The sequence below is a fragment of the Hyperolius riggenbachi genome, chromosome 4 (assembly GCF_040937935.1).
Source record: "Hyperolius riggenbachi isolate aHypRig1 chromosome 4, aHypRig1.pri, whole genome shotgun sequence".
Taxonomy (NCBI): Eukaryota; Metazoa; Chordata; class Amphibia; order Anura; family Hyperoliidae; genus Hyperolius; species Hyperolius riggenbachi.
Window position 1 is genome coordinate 8,748,284 of NC_090649.1, and position 7,500 is coordinate 8,755,783.

At 43.8% G+C, this 7,500-nt stretch overlaps 4 non-coding genes across 4 annotated transcripts; 3 read left to right on the forward strand and 1 right to left on the reverse strand.

Annotated features, from left to right (window-relative positions):
* The first annotated feature begins 624 nt into the window (after nt 1–624).
* On the forward strand, nt 625–696 carry TRNAG-UCC (transfer RNA glycine (anticodon UCC)). The gene has a single exon. It is a non-coding gene; the product is annotated as a tRNA-Gly (tRNA).
* Nucleotides 697–5,355: 4,659 nt separating this feature from the next.
* On the forward strand, nt 5,356–5,427 carry TRNAG-UCC (transfer RNA glycine (anticodon UCC)). Its single transcript has one exon. It is a non-coding gene; the product is annotated as a tRNA-Gly (tRNA).
* Nucleotides 5,428–5,924: 497 nt separating this feature from the next.
* Nucleotides 5,925–5,998, reverse strand: TRNAN-GUU (transfer RNA asparagine (anticodon GUU)). Its single transcript has one exon. It is a non-coding gene; the product is annotated as a tRNA-Asn (tRNA).
* A 990-nt stretch (nt 5,999–6,988) lies between these two features.
* Nucleotides 6,989–7,060, forward strand: TRNAG-UCC (transfer RNA glycine (anticodon UCC)). Its single transcript has one exon. It is a non-coding gene; the product is annotated as a tRNA-Gly (tRNA).
* The last annotated feature ends 440 nt before the right edge of the window (nt 7,061–7,500 follow it).

The window sequence follows — 7,500 nt, forward strand, 5'->3', positions numbered from 1 at the left end:
GCAGCGGAAGCGTGCTGGGCCCATAACCCAGAGGTCAATGGATCGAAACCATCCTCTGCTAGGCATGAATTCATTTTTGCACCTTGCTTTATCGCATGGGCAAAACGGTTTCCATTGCCCTGTAAGAGAAAGTGTAATAAGGGCCCTGCTGTAACGTACATATTAGGGTAGCTAAGACTACTCCTGGGCCGTTCTTGTAGTTGAAGAGATGGGTGAACTGTGACACCGCACTTAAAAAAAAAAAAAAAAAAAAAAAAAAAAAAACAGCAAACAGAGAAGCTTCCCCATATTGGAGCATTGGATTTGGTCAAGTCTTAAGCCAATGTGTTGTAGGGCACAAGTAAGCTTTGGGTTAGCAGGAATGGTTGCATGGCCACCTAGCTTTTCATCCTTCCCACCCTTGCCCTGGAATCTTCCAGACTTCAAATTGCTGTCCTTTGCTGTGTGTGTTGCACCAGCATCATCCAGGGGGGCACATGATCTTTCTGAAGTCTTGAATTGAAGTCTGTAAGCAGTATCACCATGTGTCCCACTGCTTACATCTAGCAAAGTAGGCAAATAAGCAAGCTAATTTTTCTCTTGGGTATATTGCAATGGTACATGCTAGGCGAGTTTCAGCATGTAGCGTTGGTGGTATAGTGGTGAGTATAGCTGCCTTCCAAGCAGTTGACCCAGGTTCGATTCCCGGCCAACGCATGTGAGCTTGCTTTTGGCACCCTACAATTCCATGGAAGACAAGACCAAGACAAGATCTCTGAACAGTTAGGACATCCTGCACCTGCTCAGTCTCTGGAGAGGTTCCATTCCGGTGCAGCAGACTCTACGCCAGCTTAAAGTTCTTTCTAAATGGTCAACACTTAATGCAGACACTCTATAATGTTCTAAACAAATAGCTAGCAAGGCACTAAAGCGAGCCTGTCCTTGGGTGGGCTTGAACTGCCTTTCTTTGGCTTGACAGCCGTCGCCAAGCTTTGGGTTCGATCCCCGGCTAATACTTTACTGCTGCTTCTGGGGTACAGAAAACTTCATTTGGTCACAGACACTGCCAGGGATGTCTGTTGTATCACTAAGACATGAACTTGATGCTGCTCACCCTTTTCATGAACGTGAATGAGATTCCAACGTGTCTCAAATGAATCTACATGGCTATCTGGGGTTCTCTTCGGACAACTGTTGAACACAAAAGGAAAGGCCGTCCCTGGGTGGGCTTGAACTACCAACCTTTCGGTTAACAGCCGAACGCGCTAACCGATTGCGCCACAGAGACTGTGCCTGCAGTTGTTGCTAAATGATTTTATGGGGATGTATGTGTGTCTTGTGGAGTGAGGAAGTAAGTCTGCTCCAAGAAGTTTAACGCCACTTTTTCCCACAATGAAGCATTCACTGTATGGCAGCAGAGTGGCGCAGCGGAAGCGTGCTGGGCCCATAACCCAGAGGTCGATGGATCGAAACCATCCTCTGCTAGGTGTACGTTGGTTTTTATACCTTGCTTACCATATGGGCCAATTGTCGGCCATAGCCCCTTAAGAGAAAGTGTCATTAGGGCCTTGCTGTAACATAGATAGTAGTGTAACTATTTCAACTAATGTACCCTTCTTAAACTTGAAGGTTGAATACAAACAGAAGCAGAGTGGCACAGCGGAAGCGTGCTGGGCCCATAACCCAGAGGTCGATGGATCGAAACCATCCTCTGCTAGGCATGAATTCATTTTTGCACCTTGCTTTATCGCATGGGCAAAACGGTTTCCATTGCCCTGTAAGAGAAAGTGTAATAAGGGCCCTGCTGTAACGTACATATTAGGGTAGCTAAGACTACTCCTGGGCCGTTCTTGCAGTTGAAGAGATGGGTGAACTGTGACACCGCACTTAAAAAAAAAAAAAAAAAAAAAAAAAAAACAGCAAACAGAGAAGCTTCCCCATATTGGAGCATTGGATTTGGTCAAGTCTTAAGCCAATGTGTTGTAGGGCACAAGTAAGCTTTGGGTTAGCAGGAATGGTTGCATGGCCACCTAGCTTTTCATCCTTCCCACCCTTGCCCTGGAATCTTCCAGACTTCAAATTGCTGTCCTTTGCTGTGTGTGTTGCACCAGCATCATCCAGGGGGGCACATGATCTTTCTGAAGTTACATAGTTACATAGTTACTTTGGTTGAAAAAAGACATACGTCCATCGAGTTCAACCAGTACAAAGTACAACTCCACCCTGCTCCCTCACATATCCCTGTTGATCCAGAGGAAGGCGAAAAAACCCTTACAAGGTAAAAATTCCTTCCCGACTCCAGATGGCAATCAGATAAAATCCCTGGATCAACATCATTGGCATTACCTAGTAATTGTAGCCATGGATGTCATTCAACGCAAGGAAAGCATCTAAGCCCCCTTTAAATGCAGGTATAGAGTTTGCCATAACGACTTCCTGTGGCAATGCATTCCACATCTTAATCACTCTTACTGTAAAGAACCCTTTCCTAAATAAATGGCTAAAACGTTTTTCCTCCATGCGCAGATCATGTCCTCTAGTCCTTTGAGAAGGCCTAGGGACAAAAAGCTCATCCGCCAAGCTATTATATTGCCCTCTGATGTATTTATACATGTTAATTAGATCTCCTCTAAGGCGTCTTTTCTCTAGACTAAATAAACCCAGTTTATCTAACCTTTCTTGGTAAGTGAGACCTTCCATCCCACGTATCAATTTTGTTGCTCGTCTCTGCACCTGCTCTAAAACTGCAATATCTTTTTTGTAATGTGGTGCCCAGAACTGAATTCCATATTCCAGATGTGGCCTTACTAGAGAGTTAAACAGGGGCAATATTATGCTAGCATCTCGAGTTTTTATTTCCCTTTTAATGCATCCCAAAATTTTGTTAGCTTTAGCTGCAGCGGCTTGGCATTGAGTACGATTATTTAACTTGTTGTCGATGAGTACTCCTAAGTCCTTCTCCAAGTTTGATGTCCCCAACTGTATCCCATTTATTTTGTATGGTGTTAGACCATTGGTACGACCAAAATGCATGACTTTACATTTGTCAACATTGAATTTCATCTGCCATGTATGTGCCCATATAGCCATCCTATCCAGATCCTGTTGCAATATAACACTATCTTCCTTAGAGTTGATGATTCTGCACAATTTTGTATCATCTGCAAAAATAGCAACATTGCTCACTACTGTATCCACTAGGTCATTAATAAATAAATTGAAGAGCACTGGACCCAGTACAGACCCCTGTGGGACCCCACTGCTAACAGTCTCCCATTTTGAGTATGATCCATTGACCACAACTCTTTGTTTTCTGTCCATTAGCCAGTTCCCTATCCAAGCACACAGACTCTTCCCCAGTCCTTGCATCCTCATCTTTTGCACCAGACTTTTGTGGGGAACAGTGTCGAATGCCTTAGCAAAGTCTAAGTATATCACATCTACAGCATTCCCAATATCCATATTAGCATTCACTACCTCATAAAAGCTGAGCATGTTAGTCAAACAGGACCTGTCTTTAGTAAACCCATGTTGATGCTGAGAAATAAGATTATTTTCTACTATGAAGTCATGTATAGTATCTCTTAGTAACCCCTCAAATAGTTTGCATACAACTGATGTTAAGCTTACAGGTCTATAATTTCCTGGATCTGATTTTTTGCCCTTCTTAAATAATGGGAAAACGTGGGCTGTACGCCAATCCACTGGGACTCTGCCAGTTGCAAGAGAGTCACAAAAGATAAGATAAAGGGGTTTATCTATAACTGAACTTAATTCCCTTAGGACCCGAGGATGCATGCCATCCGGGCCAGGTGCCTTGTCTATTTTTAATTTATTTAGTCTTGCCTTCACTTCTTCCTGCGTTAAGTATTTAATATTACAGTTAGAAGATTGAGACTCTTCCGCCTCTGTAATTTGCAACAGTGCTGTTTCCTTTGTAAAGACAGAAGCAAAGAAAGCATTTAATAACTCTGCCTTACCTTGGTCATCCACCATTAAGTTTCCACCTTCATCCTTTAGGAGTCCTATACAGTCAACCTTTCTTTTTTTAGAGTTGATGTACTTGTAAAACTTTTTTGGGTTAGATTTGATATCCCTAGCGATTTGATTTTCAGCTTCGATCTTTGCTAGCCTAATTTCTTTTTTACAATTTTTATTGCACTCCTTGTAATTGCTGAGTGCAGCCTCGGACCCCTCCTGTTTTAGGACCTTATAGGCATTCTTTTTCCTCTTCATTTTATCTATAACCTTTCTATTCATCCATAGAGGCCTTTTTTTATTCCTAGACATTTTGTTTCCATATGGGATATACATACTACAATATTGATTGAGAATACGTTTAAAAGCTTGCCATTTCCCTTCAGTGTCCTCCCCTTGTAGTACATTATCCCAGTTCACCAAACTTAGTGCCTGCCTAATTTGATTGAACTTTGCTTTTCTAAAATTCATAGTTTTAGCGGTCCCGCTGCCCCGTGGCCTATCAGTCACCAGATCAAACGTTATCATGTTGTGATCACTATTTCCCAAATGTTCTTGAACCTGCACATTTGATACATTATCTGGTCTATTCGAAATGATCAGATCCAGTAACGCATTCCCCCTAGTTGGTTCCGTTACCATTTGAGTCAAGTAATTGTCCTGTAGTGCTGCCAGAAATCTGCTGCTTTTACCAGAATGGGTAGCCTCAATACCCCAGTCAATGTCTGGAAAGTTGAAGTCGCCCATAACTATGACCTCATTTTTACTTGCCGCTTTTTCAATTTGCTGTAGTAATTGCAGTTCTGCAGCTTCATTAATATGGGGTGGTCTGTAGCATACCCCAATAAGCAATTGGCAACTTTTATTTCCACCATGAATATTTACCCAAACGGACTCCACATCTTCGCAATCTTCCTCCATCTCATCGTTGAGGACAGCTGTAAAAGAATTCTTAACAAAGAGACAAACCCCTCCACCTTTTTTCCCTGTTCTATCCCTCCTGAACACATTGTATCCTTTTAAATTGGCTATCCAGTCATGACTTTCATCCATCCATGTCTCGGTTATTCCCACAATGTCATAGCCTTTGTCATTCAGAATGAACTCTAGTTCATCTATTTTATTTGCAAGGCTCCGAGCATTGGTTATCATGCACTTTATATTTTTACCACCACATTTACCAATTTTGTTTACCTGAAATGGGCTACTTGAAGTTTTACCAACCTCCTTAATCTTTACACTGTCCCCACCCCCCTCTCCACCCCCCTTGAATTGAAGTCTGTAAGCAGTATCACCATGTGTCCCACTGCTTACATCTAGCAAAGTAGGCAAATAAGCAAGCTCATTTTTCTCTTGGGTATATTGCAATGGTACATGCTAGGCGAGTTTCAGCATGTAGCGTTGGTGGTATAGTGGTGAGCATAGCTGCCTTCCAAGCAGTTGACCCGGGTTCGATTCCCGGCCAACGCATGTGAGCTTGCTTTTGGCACCCTACAATTCCATGGAAGACAAGACCAAGACAAGATCTCTGAACAGTTAGGACATCCTGCACCTGCTCAGTCTCTGGAGAGGTTCCATTCCGGTGCAGCAGACTCTACGCCAGCTTAAAGTTCTTTCTAAATGGTCAACACTTAATGCAGACACTCTATAATGTTCTAAACAAATAGCTAGCAAGGCACTAAAGCGAGCCTGTCCTTGGGTGGGCTTGAACTGCCTTTCTTTGGCTTGACAGCCGTCGCCAGGCTTTGGGTTCGATCCCCGGCTAATACTTTACTGCTGCTTCTGGGGTACAGAAAACTTCATTTGGTCACAGACACTGCCAGGGATGTCTGTTGTATCACTAAGACATGAACTTGATGCTGCTCACCCTTTTCATGAACGTGAATGAGATTCCAACGTGTCTCAAATGAATCTACATGGCTATCTGGGGTTCTCTTCGGACAACTGTTGAACACAAAAGGAAAGGCCGTCCCTGGGTGGGCTTGAACCACCAACCTTTCGGTTAACAGCCGAACGCGCTAACCGATTGCGCCACAGAGACTGTGCCTGCAGTTGTTGCTAAATGATTTTATGGGGATGTATGTGTGTCTTGTGGAGTGAGGAAGTAAGTCTGCTCCAAGAAGTTTAACGCCACTTTTTCCCACAATGAAGCATTCACTGTATGGCAGCAGAGTGGCGCAGCGGAAGCGTGCTGGGCCCATAACCCAGAGGTCGATGGATCGAAACCATCCTCTGCTAGGTGTACGTTGGTTTTTATACCTTGCTTACCATATGGGCCAATTGTCGGCCATAGCCCCTTAAGAGAAAGTGTCATTAGGGCCTTGCTGTAACATAGATAGTAGTGTAACTATTTCAACTAATGTACCCTTCTTAAACTTGAAGGTTGAATACAAACAGAAGCAGAGTGGCACAGCGGAAGCGTGCTGGGCCCATAACCCAGAGGTCGATGGATCGAAACCATCCTCTGCTAGGCACGAATTCATTTTTGCACCTTGCTTTATCGCATGGGCAAAACGGTTTCCATTGCCCTGTAAGAGAAAGTGTAATAAGGGCCCTGCTGTAACGTACATATTAGGGTAGCTAAGACTACTCCTGGGCCGTTCTTGCAGTTGAAGAGATGGGTGAACTGTGACACCGCACTTAAAAAAAAAAAAAAAAAAAAAAAAAAAAACAGCAAACAGAGAAGCTTCCCCATATTGGAGCATTGGATTTGGTCAAGTCTTAAGCCAATGTGTTGTAGGGCACAAGTAAGCTTTGGGTTAGCAGGAATGGTTGCATGGCCACCTAGCTTTTCATCCTTCCCACCCTTGCCCTGGAATCTTCCAGACTTCAAATTGCTGTCCTTTGCTGTGTGTGTTGCACCAGCATCATCCAGGGGGGCACATGATCTTTCTGAAGTCTTGAATTGAAGTCTGTAAGCAGTATCACCATGTGTCCCACTGCTTACATCTAGCAAAGTAGGCAAATAAGCAAGCTCATTTTTCTCTTGGGTATATTGCAATGGTACATGCTAGGCGAGTTTCAGCAAGTAGCGTTGGTGGTATAGTGGTGAGCATAGCTGCCTTCCAAGCAGTTGACCCGGGTTCGATTCCCGGCCAATGCATGTGAGCTTGCTTTTGGCACCCTACAATTCCATGGAAGACAAGACCAAGACAAGATCTCTGAACAGTTAGGACATCCTGCACCTGCTCAGTCTCTGGAGAGGTTCCATTCCGGTGCAGCAGACTCTACGCCAGCTTAAAGTTCTTTCTAAATGGTCAACACTTAATGCAGACACTCTATAATGTTCTAAACAAATAGCTAGCAAGGCACTAAAGCGAGCCTGTCCCTGGGTGGGCTTGAACTGCCTTTCTTTGGCTTGACAGCCGTCGCCAGGCTTTGGGTTCGATCCCCGGCTAATACTTTACTGCTGCTTCTGGGGTACAGAAAACTTCATTTGGTCACAGACACTGCCAGGGATGTCTGTTGTATCACTAAGACATGAACTTGATGCTGCTCACCCTTTTCATGAACGTGAATGAGATTCCAACGTGTCTCAAATGA